The sequence below is a fragment of the Uloborus diversus genome, chromosome 1 (assembly GCF_026930045.1).
Source record: "Uloborus diversus isolate 005 chromosome 1, Udiv.v.3.1, whole genome shotgun sequence".
In the NCBI taxonomy this organism is placed as follows: domain Eukaryota; kingdom Metazoa; phylum Arthropoda; class Arachnida; order Araneae; family Uloboridae; genus Uloborus; species Uloborus diversus.
In genome coordinates this window covers 248,968,281-248,987,254 of record NC_072731.1, presented here as the reverse complement: position 1 = coordinate 248,987,254, position 18,974 = coordinate 248,968,281, and the positions used below count along the sequence as shown (strand labels likewise).

General features: G+C 36.6%; 1 long non-coding RNA gene across 1 annotated transcript in view; it reads left to right on the top strand.

Annotated features, from left to right (window-relative positions):
• LOC129234231 (uncharacterized) overlaps positions 1-16,233 on the top strand; it is a 97,647-nt gene extending 81,414 nt beyond the window's left edge. Inside the window, exons 2-3 of the long non-coding RNA XR_008581536.1 lie at positions 9,068-9,173; positions 16,193-16,233. This is a non-coding gene — a long non-coding RNA (uncharacterized LOC129234231). The remainder of the gene's footprint in view (positions 1-9,067; positions 9,174-16,192) is intronic.
• Positions 16,234-18,974: the final 2,741 nt, after the last annotated feature.

Sequence of the window (18,974 nt, the reverse complement as noted above, 5' to 3'; positions counted from 1 at the left end):
TATTTTGGAATGTTCAAATATAAATGTCGCAACTGAAAAGGGGGTTGATGAACACTTGCACCGGCTGTAGGGGCGCCCTGAACTTAAGTTTTTGGGAAGGCAAAAATTTTATATTTACCGATTTGAAGCTCCAACTTTCGCTGAATTATAATTCCAAGTATAACTCTAAATTTCCCCGAATGATGATACTTTTGCCGAATTGTCAGACTAAATTTGCCGAATAATGAAATTTTGGAGGTCACAGTGATCTCCCATCGGGGCGCCCCTGTCCGGTTGACCTGAACTAAAATAACTCCTTTTGCCAAAAAATAATCTGTGTAGACCCATTATTTAGGGGGCTCGAGGAGGGAGGGGTCAATTGCTTACCCCCCTTGGTTTAAGATTTTAATGACCTTACATATAAATGTGCGTGTTTTTTGTTTTCCTTCAAAATTTGCATTGAGTGTAAATAATACGAGTACAACACTAAATTGCGCAAATTTGCAACGAACCGCCGACAAAAGCGATTGTCGGATGTATTTTTGTCCACAAGCTCGCTTAGTTTTTCGTTGAAAAAGGTTATAACTTGTAACCAGGAGTGAATTGGTGGCGGAAGGTCTTTAAAGTACTGCTTTTGGTCAGTTCATTCTAATTGGCGTTCCGGTACACTCTTGAAAATAGAGCTCAATGTTTTTCCAATAAATTGGTTAACTTTAGCCACAACCATCTAATTTGTGAGTCCAAGGCTGCCGAGAGCCAAGGCGGGCATCTTGTCTTCTTGGTGGGCAGGCCCCCACTCTCCCTGTGAAACATTTAAAATCTACATTACTTTGATTCCGAGCCAAGCCCCTCTCAATGGCCGGGGGCCTAGTTTCTGACTAGGCTGGCATGTCCTCTCGTCTGCCTTGGGTGTTACTTATCACCAAAAGAATAGTTACAGCTAAATTTTGCTACATTTAACCATTTTCTTGATGAAACATTGAACTTTATTTTCAACAATGAACAAGAAGCTTTATGATTTAAACCCCTGCTTGCAACCCCAAAACACGCGTCTGCCTGAAAATTGATGCATTTTAACTCTATTATTATCGTTTACTTTTCAACACAAAGTTCATTTATATTCATTCTATTTTTTTTATATTCTTTCTAATGAACTGGGTGTTCAGAACTGCTAGTTCAGCATCTGAAATCCATCCATCACGCATCGCGTAATTCGAGCCTCTCTTTTTACAAGATGATATATTACGACGCACGCCATTGAATATGTATAACGGATTAAGTCTGTTTCCACCGAATCACGACCTTGCCTACCTGCTAAGAATGATTATGAACTTTTTCGTTTCGTTATCTTGCAGTATATCTTTCACTGGCCGGACCGTTTTCACGGTCAGACACAGGCCGAGTTTTTCACAGTTGAAGGCATGACATTGATTGCTGATGTGAAAAACCATGTGTTCGTTTTTTGCTGGTCAGCGGTTTTAATTTGTTTCTTTTTATGCAGCTAACTGTTTAGAAATGCTCGGACACGTTCTTCAAATGATTTTCGATTGCTTGCGCGCTTTGTGATTCGTTGATCGGAATAAATAAATAATTTCACGGGTTTTGTAACTTAATATTGGGAGTCATGTTTAGAGCATTGTGAAATAGCTGATTGTTTTTATAACGATCAAGTTTCATTGTCGAATAGTTGATTGTTTTCATAGTGATCTAATTTAATATGAAACCGTAAACAAATAGGAGTTGTTTTTGTCTGAAACAAAAATATCGTTTCAACTCGATCTTACTTGCCATTTCTTTTAGGAACTAGTTTACGGCTTTGTGCTCAGAAAACGATTTTATTATGTTAATTTAAATTTTACCTGAAATCTGATTGATTTTATATCTTAACCGGTAAGGTGGAAAAATTTTATTTCTGCAGTTTAAGGTTTTGTAATGCTTATATAGATGGCTCTATTCGTATGTGTGTCGTTCATTGTAAAAGTGGTTTATCTCCATATTTTTAAAATGCGTATTTCGCATTTAAAAAATATGGCAAAGCATTTTTCGAAAGAAAAAAACTGTAATGACTAATAGCAGCTGAACACTTGCAATGCTTTTCTTAAGAAAAAATTTGCAAAGGGCTTTGTATATTAAGGCATGTAAAATCATTTACAAGGAGATACACCATTTTTAACAATGAACGGCAATGGCACATGCGTATGTCACTTATAGTACCGTTTCAGTTTTTTTTTTTTTTTTTGAGCAATCACGATTGCTTATTGTTCTCATTTGACTGTTTTGAATTCCTATGATTTTATTTTCCCACCAGCACCCTCTGCCAGCACCACCGTCGCGTCGACCGGACTCACGATGCTGCTCCTCTTGCGAAAACCGTCTCTACATTGCGTCCATATCCTACACACACATGCCTACATACACATACATACACTAATGCCTGCGCAGACACAAACACACACTCCTACACATACACACATTCATGCCCTGCGCACAGACACAAACACATATGCCTACATACACACACACGAACGCCTACACACACGCGCGTGAGTACACACACAGTACTGCATACACAACACGCACACACATGCGCCTACACAAACACACACGCGCATTCATACACACACACACGCTCGTGATTGCGAAAAACATAATTTGAATTCAAGATGCCAAAAATTCAAATTAATATATATATATATATATATATATATATATATATATATATATACAGTAAAATCTCTCTAATACGGACACTAGCGGGACAAATTTTTTTGTCCGCAATATAGAGGTGTCCGCAGGACAGGGGTTTAATAATGTTATTTGCATTGGAACTGGGGAATTAAAAATTGTCCGTATAAGACGGGTGTCCGCCTTTGAGGGGTGTCCGTTAGGAGGGGTTTCACTGTATATATATATATATATATAGGTACAAAAATCATTGGAATGTTCCCAATTTATTTTGCTTAATTTTGAGGAGTGCACCAGAAATACAATGTTGGAATCGGGTTACATCAGTGGCAGCAATTGGGGGGGGGGGAGAAAGAGGGGCAATCGCCCCTCGCCACTTTTATATTGATTAAATTATTTTATTTTCCAATTTAAGAACCAAAATTAAACTAGTATGTTGTGGCCATTACGAAACTTTCTTCTATATTTTTCTTTTTTTTTTTCTGATCCCTCCCCATGCTTGACGAGGAAGCAATATTCTCAACAAAAACGAAATTACACATGCAAAAACTTGACGACCATCCCAATGTCTGAATTATTGCAAAAGCAAAGCAAAGAGCGAAAATTGAAAGCTATTTTAAAAGCCTTGCTTGAATTAATTACAAATATTTTATTTGTTAACGAACATAAGATGGCAACAGTTAAAAATTTTAAATCATTGAGATAATATTTCCGATCATTTCCATACAATTTAAAATCACGAGAAATACGCAGACGACAATCTATTACGATTTATCTTTCTTATTGTTGCATTAATAAAACTATTTTTATTCGCTAAAAAATAATGATAATAAAAATAAATCAGCAGCTCTTGGCGCGATTGGCGCCAAAATTGAACCAAAGCCTGTTTACATATGGATTCACATATATTCCAAATTTCAACTAGAACGTAGCATTACTTCTTGAGATAGGGCACTCACAATGGAAAAAAAGAACGGGCGATTGCGCTTCCCCGTTTTTTAGCTGGTGACACCAAAATAAAATCAGCTCTTATACCCACTAAGGGCTACTTGCCGATAAATTTTTCTTTCATTCCGTTCATTATTTCTTGAGATACAGCAGTCACAATTGACGACAAAAAACGTTCTATAGCTCAAGCCCCCGTTTGAGTTATTGACAACCAAAATTGAATCAGCACCTGTTCCTGTTAATGGCAACATATGGACCAAATTTTGTTTGATTCCGCCAGTTACTTCCTGAGGAATAGCAATCACGCGTAAATCAAAAAACGTCCCATTGCTCCACCCCCCCTTGGAGGAATTCGCGCCAAAAACCAATGGGCACAAGTTCACGTAGGGGCACATATGTGTACCAAGTTTCGTTCGATTTCATGCGGTAGTTTTTGCTGTAGAGCGGCCACAAAAAACTGGTCACACACAGACGTGACACACACACACACACACACACACACACATACACACACACACACACATACACACACACATACACACACACACACACACACACACACACACACAGCGCAAGCAATAACTTTTAGTTTAGGTAAATATTCATTGTTTAGATATTAGTAAATCAGTTGTTTTAATTAAGCATGCCATACTTGTTTAATGAAATGATTGCCAAGTGTTTGTGACATCTCTAAATACTTTGGGGTAAATAATGTAAGTCTAATTCAGGTCTAAGTGATTCTTCGGGGAAGGTTATTGTGTAAAAAATACATCAAAATCTTAAGAAAAACGTGAGTGAAGTTGTTGGACTTCCATCAGTTTCCGTCCAGGTAATAAAATATTTGCTTACTGAAAAATGGAAGTTTTCTACGAGATTTCATGGAACTTGGTAATGCTGAATCTAGTGCTTAATATTGTAGCGACATTTCACGATGTTTTTAAAAGTTAAAAAAATTTCAATGTTTTAAAATTATTATTATTATTTTCCTAGCAGTTCTTTTAGGCTAAATAATATTTTTTTTTTTTTTTTTCAAATAGCAATTTTAAATCAGTCATGACAACTATATGTAAGTTTTTGTAGATCATGAGAGGTGCAACAATGAAATTCTGTGTTCCTTCAAAATGGTAGTTAATTCGTTCCACAAATATTCGGAATTTCTCTGGCAAGTACAACGGAATTTTAATAGGTGCACGTGAACTAATGTCTAGTTGCGTAACGAATTGAAGAAGGAAGACATATCTTTTTCTCTTTTTTGAGCCGCCAATTTAAATTTAGCCTTCATTAGATTGATTATTTCACTTCTAGACACAGATTAAGACTAATTATTTATGTCGTTTGTACAGCTATTGCTGAGTGCGGGGGAGAATCACTCATTGCATTTTGACTCGGCATTGTTTTTCTCCATTGCAGATATACTTAGAGGGCATTTAATTTTTTTCCTAAAAACGGGACTTCTAATTTCTCGGTAATAAATATGTTTGTATATCAAAGAAAGTAATGAATGAAAAGTAAATAAATACATAATTCTTTATCAGGGGCGCAGCAAGGGAGCTAACCTTTTAGGAGGTAACTCCCCCTGAGTAAACGTCCTAAAAGGGAGGGCCTGATGTGAGGTCATGGAAGGTAACTGACCTCACAAAAAAAAAATTTAAATTTTTGGCATCTTGAATTCAAATTATGTTTTTCGCAATCACGAGCGTATGTGTGTGTATGAATAAGCGTGTGTCGTGTGTGTTTGTATAGGCGCGTGTGTGTGTATGCATGTGTGTGCGTGTTGTGTATGCGGTGCTGTGTGTGTACGGGCGCGTGTGTGTGTGTAGGCGTTCGTGTGTGTGTGTATGTAGGCATATGTGTTTGTGTCTGTGTGCAGGCATGAGTGTGTGTATGTGTGTAGGAGTGTGTGTTTGTGTCTGTGCGCAGGCATGACTGTGTGTATGTATGCGTGTGTGTGTGTGTGTAGGATATGGACGCAACCTGGAGACGGTTTTCGCGAGAGGAGCAGCATCGTGAGGCCGGTCGACGCGACGGCGGTGCTGGCAGAGGGAGGTGGTGGGAAAATAAAATCATAGGAATTCAAAACAGTCAAATGAGAACAATAAGCAATCGTGATTGCTCAAGAAAATCCTTGTTCGAAGATTTTGTGTGACGGTTCAGAAAATTTGGAGACATTATTGCAACAATTTCTTCACTGAAGGTTGCTCATTTTGGTTTTCTCCAAAAATAAAGTACAAATTAAAAATGTCCCATTTCAGTATTTCCTTATTGTTAGAGTTGAATCCAAAACGCCTCTAATAATGTATCATGGGTACTCACACACCCCTAAGAGCAAAGGCGCAGCCCCTAAATATCGTAAAGAACCCCGCCCCCCTCCAAAAAAAACCAAGCCCCCCAAAAAGTAAAAGATACCCCTCAAAACACCCCCTCTCTAAGAATTTCAATGGCGCAGCCTGCGGCATGACTCCCCCCCCCCCCCTCACACCAGTGGGCACCCCTGAATATCTCAAAACCTCATTTCTGCAGATACTGCTCTTTACCTTCCAACGCGACAGTGTTTACGCTTCACTGCTGTCAATTTATGATTAGTCTCATCGGGTTCAAGTATCAGTTTAAAGACCAAACATCTAAAACAAATGTATTATCACAAAGTCAACAACAATCAATCGATTGCCAAACGATGCCTAACAATTAAGAAGTAGCGAGATCCGAGTGATGCAGACCGGTTTTGCAACCTAGAAGTTTTGATTTGTTTTTGAATTGGAACTTTCTCTTTATCCATTCCAATTTTCTGCTTTTTCTTTCTGTTCGTGAGTATTTCTGAAGGACGTTTTCCAAATAAGGCCTGTTACGTGGTTGAAGCTGAATCGTGTAATTTTATGCAATGCAAGCGATTGATTCTGTAAAATTGGATTTTTTAAATACTTTTTTTTTGGCAGGTGGTTTTAACAGGTGTGGAAAGATAATGATTTTTGCTTTTACGCCTCTATTCTTAGAGAAGCAATGATTTCTAATGTAGCGCTAAAGAAAAGATTACTATTGACAGGAGCTGGGATTATATGCACAATAAAATCACCAAAATATGCAGTGAAAAGTTTAAATATATATATATATATATTAAAAATTATTTTAATTGATGCAAATAAAAGTTTTCACATCTGAACAAGAACACCAATTAATTATTGTATACTTCTGAGGTATTTTCGTTTAGTTTGTACTACCTTGTAGAGTTTAATACATTAATAATGAAACGAAGCAAAAATTCAAATCACTCTAAATTTAAGTTGAAATGAAATGAATGAAAGGGGGGTTCAACCGAACCAAGCACTGCGACCTGAGGTCTATTGTACTAGTCCCCAAACAGAAGTCTTAAAACAGACCAGTAGCTGAAGCAGAATTCAGCAAACACCTAATAGGAATATCACGAATCTCGCATGGTTCAAGTAAATGATGATCATGGTGTTCAAACCTATAGGTAGAAAACACTCACAATCACACAGGGTGTGAGTAGTAGTTTCCTCCTTAAAGAGGTAACCTCTGCAAATTGAATCATCACTGACACCCATTATAGAAAGGTGCCGCTTTAAGGTGTAAAAATCCAGTAAGAAGACCAAAAGCACCTCCTCCTCCATACAGTCGAACCTCCATATATCGAACTTCCACGCATCGAAATTTTCTATGTATCGAAATCCTAGCAAATTTCTATGTTCATTATATAGAAAAATTGTTTCTTTTTATCGAAAAAATCTCTATAGATCGAAATTTTTTTCGAGACATTCGTAGATTTTTTTTTCCACTTTAGACTGTTTGTCTTATGAAAAATAAAGGTTAGAGGAGAAAATTACGTTCACAATAAAGGTTGCTACGGAACTCATAAGAAATCTGGAGTTGAAAGGTGTGTAGTTAAATCGTTGTTCCGTTCTGAAGTTCTTAAATTCCCTCAAGTTTATTTCAAATCTTAGCTGTAACCAGTAACACTGTAAAACCAGTTTCAAATGATCCCTTTTGTTTGTTGATTATCATTTCTAGTCTTTGCTTCAGTAAAAATCATTCAAAGTTAAGTAGATTGATTGTTTCTTTCCTCACGGATCACATTGTTAAAACGAAAATCCCCTAATGTTGCGATCAAGTTGAATTGCCTAAGAATATGAAGATGTATGGTTGGCATAAAAATGTAATTTCTGTTAATTTTTTAATCATTAACTTTCATTTAATCCTATACTCGTATAAATTATAAATTGGGTTTCATACACGAAAATTAGCTTTTATTTTAATGTTTTAGGATACTTTATGATAAAATAAGAGCGTTTTCATATAACGAAATTTCTATATATCGAATTTTTTCCGGCAATTTGCTACTTCGATATATGGAGGTCCGACTGTACTACTTTTGTTAAGAAGCCTACTGCATTTTCGGCATGTGATCCTCAAGCAGAATCAGGTCTGCCTCTTTAGAAAGACAAGCTGAATATGTTCAATGTCATCGCGAGATAACCTCTCCGACGGGAATCTTTCTCTCTTAACAGCCATCTTAAACATATGCGCGGAAATTGCATTTCAAAACTAATTGAGTTCATAAGTTTAGCTTGTGTTTCAAATTAGTGTCCCTTTTCAGCCCTTTCCCCGCGGTTCTTAGCTGGGGAGGAGAGGATGCACCAAAGCTAGGAGCTACTGCTTAAAAAAAATTAATTTGAATTTTTGGCATCTTGAATTCAAATTATGTTTTTCGCAATCACGAGCGTGTGTATATAGGCGTGTGTGTTTGTGTGTGGAGGGTATGTGTGTTTTTGTGTAGGGGGTATGTGTATGTGTGTGTAGGTATGTGTGTCTGTGTCTGTGTGCAGGCATAAGTATGTGGGTAGTTGTCGTGTATGAATGTGTGTGTAGGCATATGTGTTTGTGTCTGTGTGCAGGCATGAATGTGTGGGTAGTTGTGTGTGTGTATGTTTTTGTGTGCGTATGTGTATGTGTAGGTGTCTGTATGTATGCATGAATGTGTGAGTAGTTGTGTGTATGTTTTTGTGTGTGTGTGTATGTGTAGGTGTCTGTATGTATGCGTGTGTGTAGGTGTATGTGTGTGTATGTGTTTGTGCGTGTATGTGTGCTTGTGAATGTGTAGTTGTGTATGTATGCGCGTGTGTGTAGGACATGGATGCAACCTGGAGACGGCTTTCGCTAGAGGTAGAGCATCGTGAGGAGCCGGTCGACGGGTGATGGTGCGGAGGGTGGCGGTGGGAAAATAAAATGATAGCACGCCAAAAACAATCAAGTGAGAACAATAAGCAATCGTGATTTCTCAAAAAAATATTTTTTTAATCGGGAACTTTTTTTCTCAAGGCATGGAATCTTAACCAGTGCCTGTCGTGACATCGGTTTCTACTAAACGAGGGCCTGTTGAATTGATGATTTAATTAATTAATGTATTTGACTGCCCTAGTGTAAGTTTAGTTTTCTTTTTCAGAAACCAGAAGACTCATCGCACTTTTTTCGAACGAAAACTTTCCGAAAATCCCGTTTCTGCGACCACTGCAAATTGCCCATCGATTACCAAGGCAGCTCTTGCAAAGGTGAGGTCTTTGTTTCCACCCTTTTATTCGTTTGACTCATTTTGTGTGTATTTCTGTTGCATTTTGGTCATGAAAACGTTTTATCATCGGCAAATATTACTTCGTGATTAAAATTATTTACTTTTGGAGAAATTTAAACAACGGAACAACAAACAACGTTGTAAACTCACAAATTGGAGAGAAATGTAGGCATTAATTTGTTGGATGTCTTTTCATACACAAACTCGCATCTTTTGCATTAATAAAATAGTTGTTTAAAAAACTTAAAAAAAAAACACGCTTTTGTAGCGAAATGAAGTAAAAATTATCTTTGGGTGATAGGTATATAAAGTAATTAACCAAAGACTTAATTTTAATGTAATAAAAAAAAGAGTGGAGTCCTTCTATTTACATTTTTGCAAGGACAACAAATGAAAGAAAGTCAAGTAAACTGATAAAAAGTCCCCCCCCCCTCACACGCTTTTTTGTATTACATTAAAATTACGTGTTTGATCAAATCCAAAGATTATTTTTTACTTTTTAGTTCATTTTGCTACAAAAGTGTGTTTTTTTTAGTTTTTTAAACTATTATTTTATTATTCTTTTCTTTTACTTCTTTTTTTTCTGTTTAGTAAAACTTGTTTTACAAAAAAAAAAAAAAACTTTCAAAATTATTCAAAATCCCCCCCCCCCCCCCCAAAAAAAAGCAACTAAAGGTATCGGGCAGCATTCGAACCGCGATCTCTCGAACTCCAAAAAGAATAATTATGTTCCTTAAAGTGTAATAGCTGAACTCTAAAAACATTCAACTGCGCCGATAAATTGTCTGTCAAGTAATTGTCTAATCCAGCCTGACGTATGTGTGCGGAAATCATATTTATATTACTTTGAAAATTTGAGTTACATTTTAATAAAAGTATTGTTCAACAATGACCTGATCAACAATGAATAACCAATTGAAGGCTCACCTAAATTTTGGCATGAAATTTGTTAAAAACAATTATAACTCATGGTCTAATTAACTTGGAACATTGAAACAAATTTTGTCTGATGCAGATAAATTCAAAGTTTTTAGTTTTTGTAGATGTTTTTTAATAATTTTTGCGAGCACATATGTGTATATATATATATATATATATATATATTGAAAAAATTTCTTCTTCACATTGTTGGATTTATGCCAAAATATTGATTAAAATTGATTGGAATAAACTAACAATTAATAGTTAATTAATTCATTTGATTATATAATATTGCATTGTCATCGGGTCTGAGGTTGCGTGCCAAATTTCAAAAGAATCCGATTGCAGGAAGTGGGCAAAATTTGAGTTGCAAGAATTCGTTACAAGATACATACATACACAGATACAGGTGAAGCTAATAAAAGCGTGTTAAAAATGGAGCTCCTTGTAAACTCGAAGCAAGTGTCTACATTATTTTGCAAATTTCTGCATTTGTAACATTGTTTCAACCCCTCCCCTCCTATGCATTTATAGAGTAGTGGTTCTTTAAAAAAAGAAAAATTTTTTTTTTTTTTTTTGATTACTTGATTACGTAAAAATATTAATTTAATTACAGCTAATGTTTAACCCGAAATCAGCCAGACACACAAACAGACCTATCGATACAACCGCATCTTAAAAGATTACTTTATTTTTTCGATACTAGTTGCAATTTTTTATATTTTCAGCTAAAGGTTTTCGAGAAAATTCTTTTTTTTTTCATTTGTTCATTCGTCTTTTTTTTTTAAACTATTGCGGGAAAGTTGGATAAAAAAAGATAAAAATCATGCAAAGTAAGGCAAAATACGACCTTTAATAAAAATAATAATTTTAACTTTTCAAACTTTCTTCAGATGTTTTGTTACCTTTGGAAGCAGATATCTGAAGTGAAGTATCTCTTCATATCAGTTTAAACTCGAGAGCATTCAAAAAAACACTTCCTAAAAAAACGAAAGATAAGAAGGTTAAGATAATTTCTTGCTCACTCTCCAAAAAAAAAAAAAAAAATGTTGACGTTACAAAATTCATTCTCTTTGTATTTTTTACTTAGTAACTCTTTAACTCGTCTGAAACAATGTTCATTTGTATCTGACTCTCCCCCTCCGCCCATTTGTTTAGAGTTAAAACGTGTACTGGAAAATTTTGAAATAAATGGGCCTCTGTAATTATCTTTGTATTTCAATGAAAATGTGTCAACTTTATCTCATTAGTTGGAAAAAATTGAAAGATAAAACTAACTTTTTGTTTTGATGATAGAATCTGTCATCATTTTTCCCTCCCCGTGTTTATAGCCTGCAAAAATAAATTCTTGTCGGTCAAACATGTTTGCATCGCTTAATCCCTAAGCAATTTATTGCTATGGTTTGTATCACTGGGGTGCCCCCCCCCCCCAAGAGCAATGGTGCCCTTACCAAATACCAAAGACCCACCCTCAAGAGCATGCAAGAGCTCCCCCCCCCCCTTGAAAAGAAAAGGACTTCCCTGAAAACGAGCCCCCTTCCAACCAAACCCCCCCTCCCCACTATAAATTTCAATGCGGCAGTTTGCGCCATGACCCCTCCTAGGTGGGTACTCCTGGCTAGCAAAATTTAAAAGATGGAGCCTACTTTGATGTTTTTCTGCACAGCAAAAGTCATTAAGTATGCTCAGCGTTGTTCAGTTTAAAATTCGTCACATATATGGTTATCGTCGTCGCTTTCATAATTTTGTCCATCTTCATTAGCTTCGATTTGAGCTATAGTGTCCTTAGAGGTATGTCTCGGAAGTGATAGTGTTTGAATCAACAAATACATATATAACTTTTTAAATGGTTGCTCTCTACTCCACAACCAGGGTAAATCCAAAATTTTCAAGGGAGGGCGAATGATTTTTATTTCTTACTTCTTGATATGTATAATGTATACACGTTTATTAAAATGATCATAAAGGCTTAAAGAACGAAACTTTTCCGGGAGAGAGCCCCTAATTCCCCTTCCCCAACTTCCTTAAAACTCGTCTAAAATTGCATTTTTTTGAACTTCAATATTAAAAAATTACCGGTGGATAGTCACTCAAGGGAAGAGAGATCACCTCCATCTTTTTATCCGCTCGACTCCACAAAGAAAAAAAAGGGCCATCATCACTTGTCTTCAGCATTTGTGACTCATCACTAACTTTAGTTGACTTCAAAACGTTAAAAGAACTTTTTCGAGAAAAGGAAAACTGTGCTAAAAATCAATAGAGCTTTTACAAATTAACAAAAATATTGCTCGCTTTAAGCGGGATCTGCTCGTTAAAAGAGGGTTATGCTTCAATAGACTCAACATTGTTACCCAAGGCAACACAGTCGGAGTCGGACTGATTTTTAAGTAAAGGTGTCGGAGCCGAGATTCAAAGGTTTAAAGCTCCAAGAGAGGAATCGGAGTTGGTTATTTTCCCTCAATGTCAGTAACTCTGCTAGTGCTTGAGGATTCGGGTAGGTTTTTTTGTGTAAAGGAGTCGGAGTCGAGGGCTCTGAAATTCTAGTAGTCGGAGTCGTTCATTTTTCCTCCGACTCCGCTGCTCTCTGACTGCAAAAGCCTATTTTTTATAATTTTCTCGCTAAATCCGGGTTCTTGTGTAAATCAGGGGTTTGCTATATAAGTTACTCCGAATGTATAACCTCGCCACCATAGCATTGCACCCAGTGTTGCCAGACGGTCAAATCCAGATTTCCCCAATTCCCTTCCAATTTTTCTCCAAAAAGTGATGTTTTCTACCAAAATTCCCAAAATTCAAAGATTATTTTTCTACTAATATTTTCAGAAAATGAATCGATATCCTCTAATATTTTTTTCTCTCTTTCAAAAATTTTTTTTCCCCAAATAGCCAAATTTTCTTAGAAAATCCCCCAACTTTTTTTTCTTCCCCTTTTCGCTTTTTTTTTTGTCTTCTTTATCAATATCTTTCTTTATCCTAACTAATAATAAAGCTGAAAGTCTCTCTGTCTGGATATCTCTCTGTCTGTCAAGATCTCTGCCACGCAAATAGTGCCTAGACCGTTCGACCGATTTTCACGAAATTTGGCAAAGAATTAGTTTGTAGCATGGGGGTGTGCACCTTTAAGCAATTTTTTGAAAATCCGATTTTGTTCTTTTTCTATTCCAATTTCAAGAACATTTTCCCGAGCAAAATTATCATGAGATGGACGAGTAAATTACCAAGTTATCATAACGTGGAACCGTAACATGGGCCAGCCAATTGGCGAGAAATTCATCATACTTTATTTGTTCATATACCAGGCGAACCAAAAGACCTTTTAGTTTTCTACTATGGGCAAAGCCATGCGGGTGCCACTAAATACAAGCGCCTGACCGAGAGATAAGAAATAGCCAAATGTTTTTTTTTTTCTACTAGCATTTATTACTCTGCTTCTGTATGTACATTTAAACTATGATTTTTGTATATATTTATCCAAGAACATTCTTCATCACACTTATTTTTAACCGTTTCACGTATCAACTAGTTACTCACGCAGAATATTAATGCGAATTCCGTAGCATAATATTCCACATAATGCGAAATGCGAATTCCATAAAGTTCAGTAGAGCTAAACCAACGCTGTTTGATACAATGTAACTACTACTTCTTGATGCGAATCTAAATACGAAAATAATTCTTTTTTCCTTGAGAGTTTTTTTCCCCCAGGTTTTCCCCCAAGAAAAATTTTTTTCCCCAAAGAATTCCCCTCAAAACCCATTTCCCCAAAATTTCCCCAGAGGGCACCAGATTTCCCCAAAATGGGGAAATTTCCCCCCAATCTGGCAACACTGATTGCACCTGCTATGATTTCTTTTGAAGCACTGAAAAATATGAAGTACTACAAAGTAAACCCTCACGGTTCAAGGATACTAATGACTGTTAAATGACTCTCAATTCTCTAATGACTCTAACTCTAAGTGACTCTCACTTCTTAACTATCCAATCACCGTCCACACATTAGCAAATTTATATGCACAATATGGAAAATAGACAGAGAATGTGTCAAGAAAGCGATCTATGTCAATAGTTATGACGCACGCCCTGCCAAATAAGAGAACATGCAGCTTTTATTGCCGGATGAAATATTAATAAAGGCCCCCCGGAAAACCGGTTCGTATTTCATCTAGATTTGATTTTATTCCTGGGATATCCACGGGAAACCTATGTCCGAGGGTGGTCTGGGGCGCTCTGTTTCGAGCCTAATTAGCGTGGACGTGAATTGAATACGAATTGATGTTATTTCAAAAGATGGACTGATTATTATCTTTCTATGTGAAAGTGCGCGCTTTTTAATTAGTGGTGTGTAGTTTTCCCGACAAGAATAAATTTCCTAGAAAACTGCTGATCTAGTCATTTTGTCACGTATTTTTGATACAAATGGTTTTTTTCCCCTTCTACTGTTTATTTACATTCTCATCCGTAATTACTTTCAATGCAGTCACCCTTACAGACACCCTTAGTTTTTTTTGCAGCATATGTTTTGTGAAAGATCATGTAATACAATTAACAGGTAATATAATCACGTTACCTGCTAACAACAGAAATACAGTCAACGCTCGTTTATAACGACCCCAGTGGTCCAAACAAAATCAGTCACTATAACGAGCGGTCGTTATAACGTATTGCATGTTGTTTAGTCATTTTTTAAAATGCACAAATAATTCCTTATAGTTAAGAGAATTAAGAAACGAATAAGATAGTTTTTAAATTTTTTTTTGATTTCTTTCTCTTTCTGAAAAATTTATGCTGCTATTTTAAAGCTTTCTGCTTTTTTGACTTTTTCAAAAAAATATAATTCGTAATGCCTACAATTTGTGTGCGGTTTTCATCAAGTCTTTGGCCAACAAATAATTCTTTTCAATGGAAATATTTTACCTTTAGAAACATAAAATGTTTAAATATTAGTTTTCGAATAGTTAGTTCTGAGGATATCAAAAAATTGAAACTTAGTTTTGGATGCTATATTGGAATGAACGATTCAGTTTTGACGTTCTAATGAACAGTAAAATAACATTGCATTTATGGAATAGGAGATGGGACTTCATGCATCGGTCACTATAACGGAAGGGTCGTAGTAATAGGAGGTCGTTCTATAGAGCGTTGACTGTATAATGATTTTATTATGTTTTCACTATGCTTATTAGAATGCCGTAAATGTAAGCGGAAAAGCAATTCTTTTTTTAAGATACAGTGATCTCTCGCTTATACGCGACCTCTGTTATACGCGTTTTTCACTTTTACGCGTTTTTCTTACGGGTCCGGCCAGCGATATAGGGAAACAATGTTAACTCTTGTTCATTTATACGCGAAACCTAAAATGCAGCTTTCACTTATGCGCGATAAATTTTTTTCAATTTTAAGTTAAATCGCATATTTGCGTTTTGCTTATCAGAAGATTTGTACCCTTCTTGTTCTGTCTCCTGGAATGTATTGCACGCCTGTATTCCATTGTTCGAATTCTTCCAAACACGCGTTCTTTTTTGCACAAGTGAGCAATTGGGGGTGGAATTAGTCTTGTGATTGACATCGAGAGGGGAGAACGGATTACAAACGAAAGATTGTCATCATTAAAAGTCGTGGTCAAGCGGTAAGCATTGACGTTGCCTTTCCAGGATCTTTTCATCCTCGTAGACTATAGCTTTGATCACGCGATTTTTTAGGTTTTGGAGAATTCGCTTACGTACTGTACAGTGTATAAAAATAACAGAACGTACAAATTCATTTTTTTTTTAATTACAATGCATAAACCGAAACTATGTGCAGATTGATTCATTAATATTAGTAGTGTACTATTAGTATTGCTATAACTGATGTAAACTTATTGCATTTAAGCTTATTTTTGGGTTTTTCGCTTATGCGCGAATTTCACTTGTGCGCGAAAATTTCGTTGTCCCCTTGGGTCGCGTATAAGTGAGAGATCACTGTAATTGTGTGTACGCATACGTTTTTGGGCTCATTTTTTTGGACTTGTTTTGTGATCTATTGCAAGTAGTTTTTGCTTCATTAATTCTAATGTGTACTTTTTTTTCCCTTTTTCAGCCTGCAAACTAACGTGTCACAAAGAATGTGAATCAAAGGTAAGATATATAGAGCATGTTTATCATTTTTATACTTGTTTTACAAAAAAGAAAAAAAAAATAGAGAGTTAAAAACTAGCGTCTATTTTTGACAATGTTTTTTTTTCTTTTTAAAGAGTAGTCACGAAGTGCTTATTATGTTCACTTGACCGTTGAATGACGTCCGCGTCCTTTGATTTCGTTTTTCTATGCTATCCGTCCATGTGCCTCGAAATCGAATTTACTTATATTCAACCTTTTCGACTTCACACAATCTTTTTTATGCGATACAATATCCAGAACACAACATCTACCACAAAAGATCCAGCATCCAGACCCTGGCACTTATTTAAATTTCGACGTCTTGAATTCGAATTATAGTTGCGACAAAAGCCATTAGTAGAAACAAGAAACCTAATGAGTAGGGTTCTATCGCCATTTGTGATTGTGTAAAACATAACTTGAATTCAAGACCTCAAAATTCAAAATATTTAAACATTTTCGAAATAACATGGGAAATATGGAAAACTAAAGAAAATTAAAAACCAATCATTCTTGTTATCACTACAGTGGTTCAAGTACGTGTGTTTTTCCCGAAACCAATGTCTGAATATTCGGCTCCAAATTTGTAACAGTGTCATTGACCGTACTTTATAATTTGCAATATTGAACAAAAAGACGGGAAACCCAGACCAGCGTCGCGGGTAGTAGTTTGGACCCCCAATGATTTAACATATCGTCTTATGACTACCATGTGGCGTTCACCGCGTAAATTTTCACCACAGGCATAAAATTTATAAAATGGCAAGAACAGTTTTGTGCGCATTTTAATGAATAAATGCAGGTAAAACGCTTATCTTTTGACTGATATGAAAATTTTCTAAAATCTCGTCGTAACACCGTAACGTCGTTTTTCAAATTTTTACCACAAGCAAAGCCGTAGTGGAAATACTTTTTGTATGCGTCTGTATGTATGCAATTATGTGAAAAAAAAAAACCGCTTGTTTTTTGAGCAATCACGATTGCTTATTGTTCTCATTTGACTGTTTTGATGTCCTATCTTTTTATTTTCCCACCGCCACCCTCCGCACCCTGTCCCCGTCGACCGGCTCCTCACGATGCTGCTCCTAGAGCGAAAGCCGTCTCCATCCATGTCCTACACACACGCGCATACATACGCAGCTACACACACACACACGCACGCACATACACACACACAACTACCCACACATTCATGCCTGCACACTGACTCAAACACATATGCCTACACACACATACACATACCCCCCACACACACATACACACATTCATATACACAACTACCCACACACTTATGCCAGCACACAGACAAACACACATGCCTACACACACATACACATACCCCCACACACAAACACACACGCCTACATACACACTCTTGTGATTGCGAAAAACATAATTTGAATTCAAGATGTCAAAATTCAAATTAATTTTTTTCTTTATTTTTTTTTGAGTGATCACGATTGCTTATTGTCTTCACTTGACTGTTTTTGGCGTCCTATCATTTTATTTTCCCACCGCCTCCATCTGCCAGCACCACCGTCGGTCGACCGGCCTCACGATGCTGCTCCTCTAGCTAAAACCGTCTCCAGGTTGCGTCAATATGTATGCGTCACTTACACGCATACATACACGCACGTACACACAAACACATACACACACGCATACATACAGACACCTACACATACACACACACCTACACATGCCTGCACACAGACACAAACACATATGCCTACACACATACACATTCCCCCCCCCCCCCACACACATACACTCATACACACAACTCATACCTGCATACAGACATAAACACACATGCCTACACACATTCACATACCCCCCTACACACAAACACAGATACCCCCCCCCCACACACACACACACAAACACACACGCCTGCATACACACACACTCGTGATTGCGAAAAACATAATTCGAATTCAAGAGGTCAAAATTCAAATTTATTTTTAAATTTTTTTCTAATTGATCTTAAATTTAACTGAAAGATCGGGTATGTGACTCCTTTTAAATTTTTACCACAGGCAACGTCAGCACAGGAATACTGGTGCTGCATAAGTGGCTAATTATAAATTCTGTCTGTCGCTGCGGGAGACTTCTTTTACAATTGAGGCATTGAGAAGAAAAAAGAATGTAATTAGAGATCTTCAAGTTTTGAGTAAAAAGCGTATAAAGATTACGTCCTAGGTAGACTTTCATTAACTTTTTTTCTAAATCATGCTCTATAACAGCACCTACCAGGGCTATTAGGGCTAGATCTTACCCAGAGAGGGAAGAGTGGTTCACCTATTAATTGTACTGGTTATCTCCAAATTTTTAATTTTGCCACTTACATCCCTTTGCTTTCCACCGCATCGATTTTACCATGCGCGACGCTATTCGGGTAAAAGATAAAAGTGAGAGTCTCTACATAGTATAAAATGAAGTCTCCAAAAAGCTTCTGTTTGTTTGAACGCGCAAAACTCGAGAACTACCCGGCCGATTGCGCTGAAATTTTCACACCATCTTTATTTTAGACCCGGAAAGGTTTGCAGACCAGTTCGAAAAAAATTCGGCAAGTAATTCTTTTTTATTCCAATTTTGGCCCAATTTTCACATAGATTCCTAAATATAGGGGTGAAAAATTACTTTGACATATTAGTATTACATATTGTTGGAAAGGGTAGAATTTTCCGCTTTCTACGCAATTCGTTTCAATCTTCTAACGT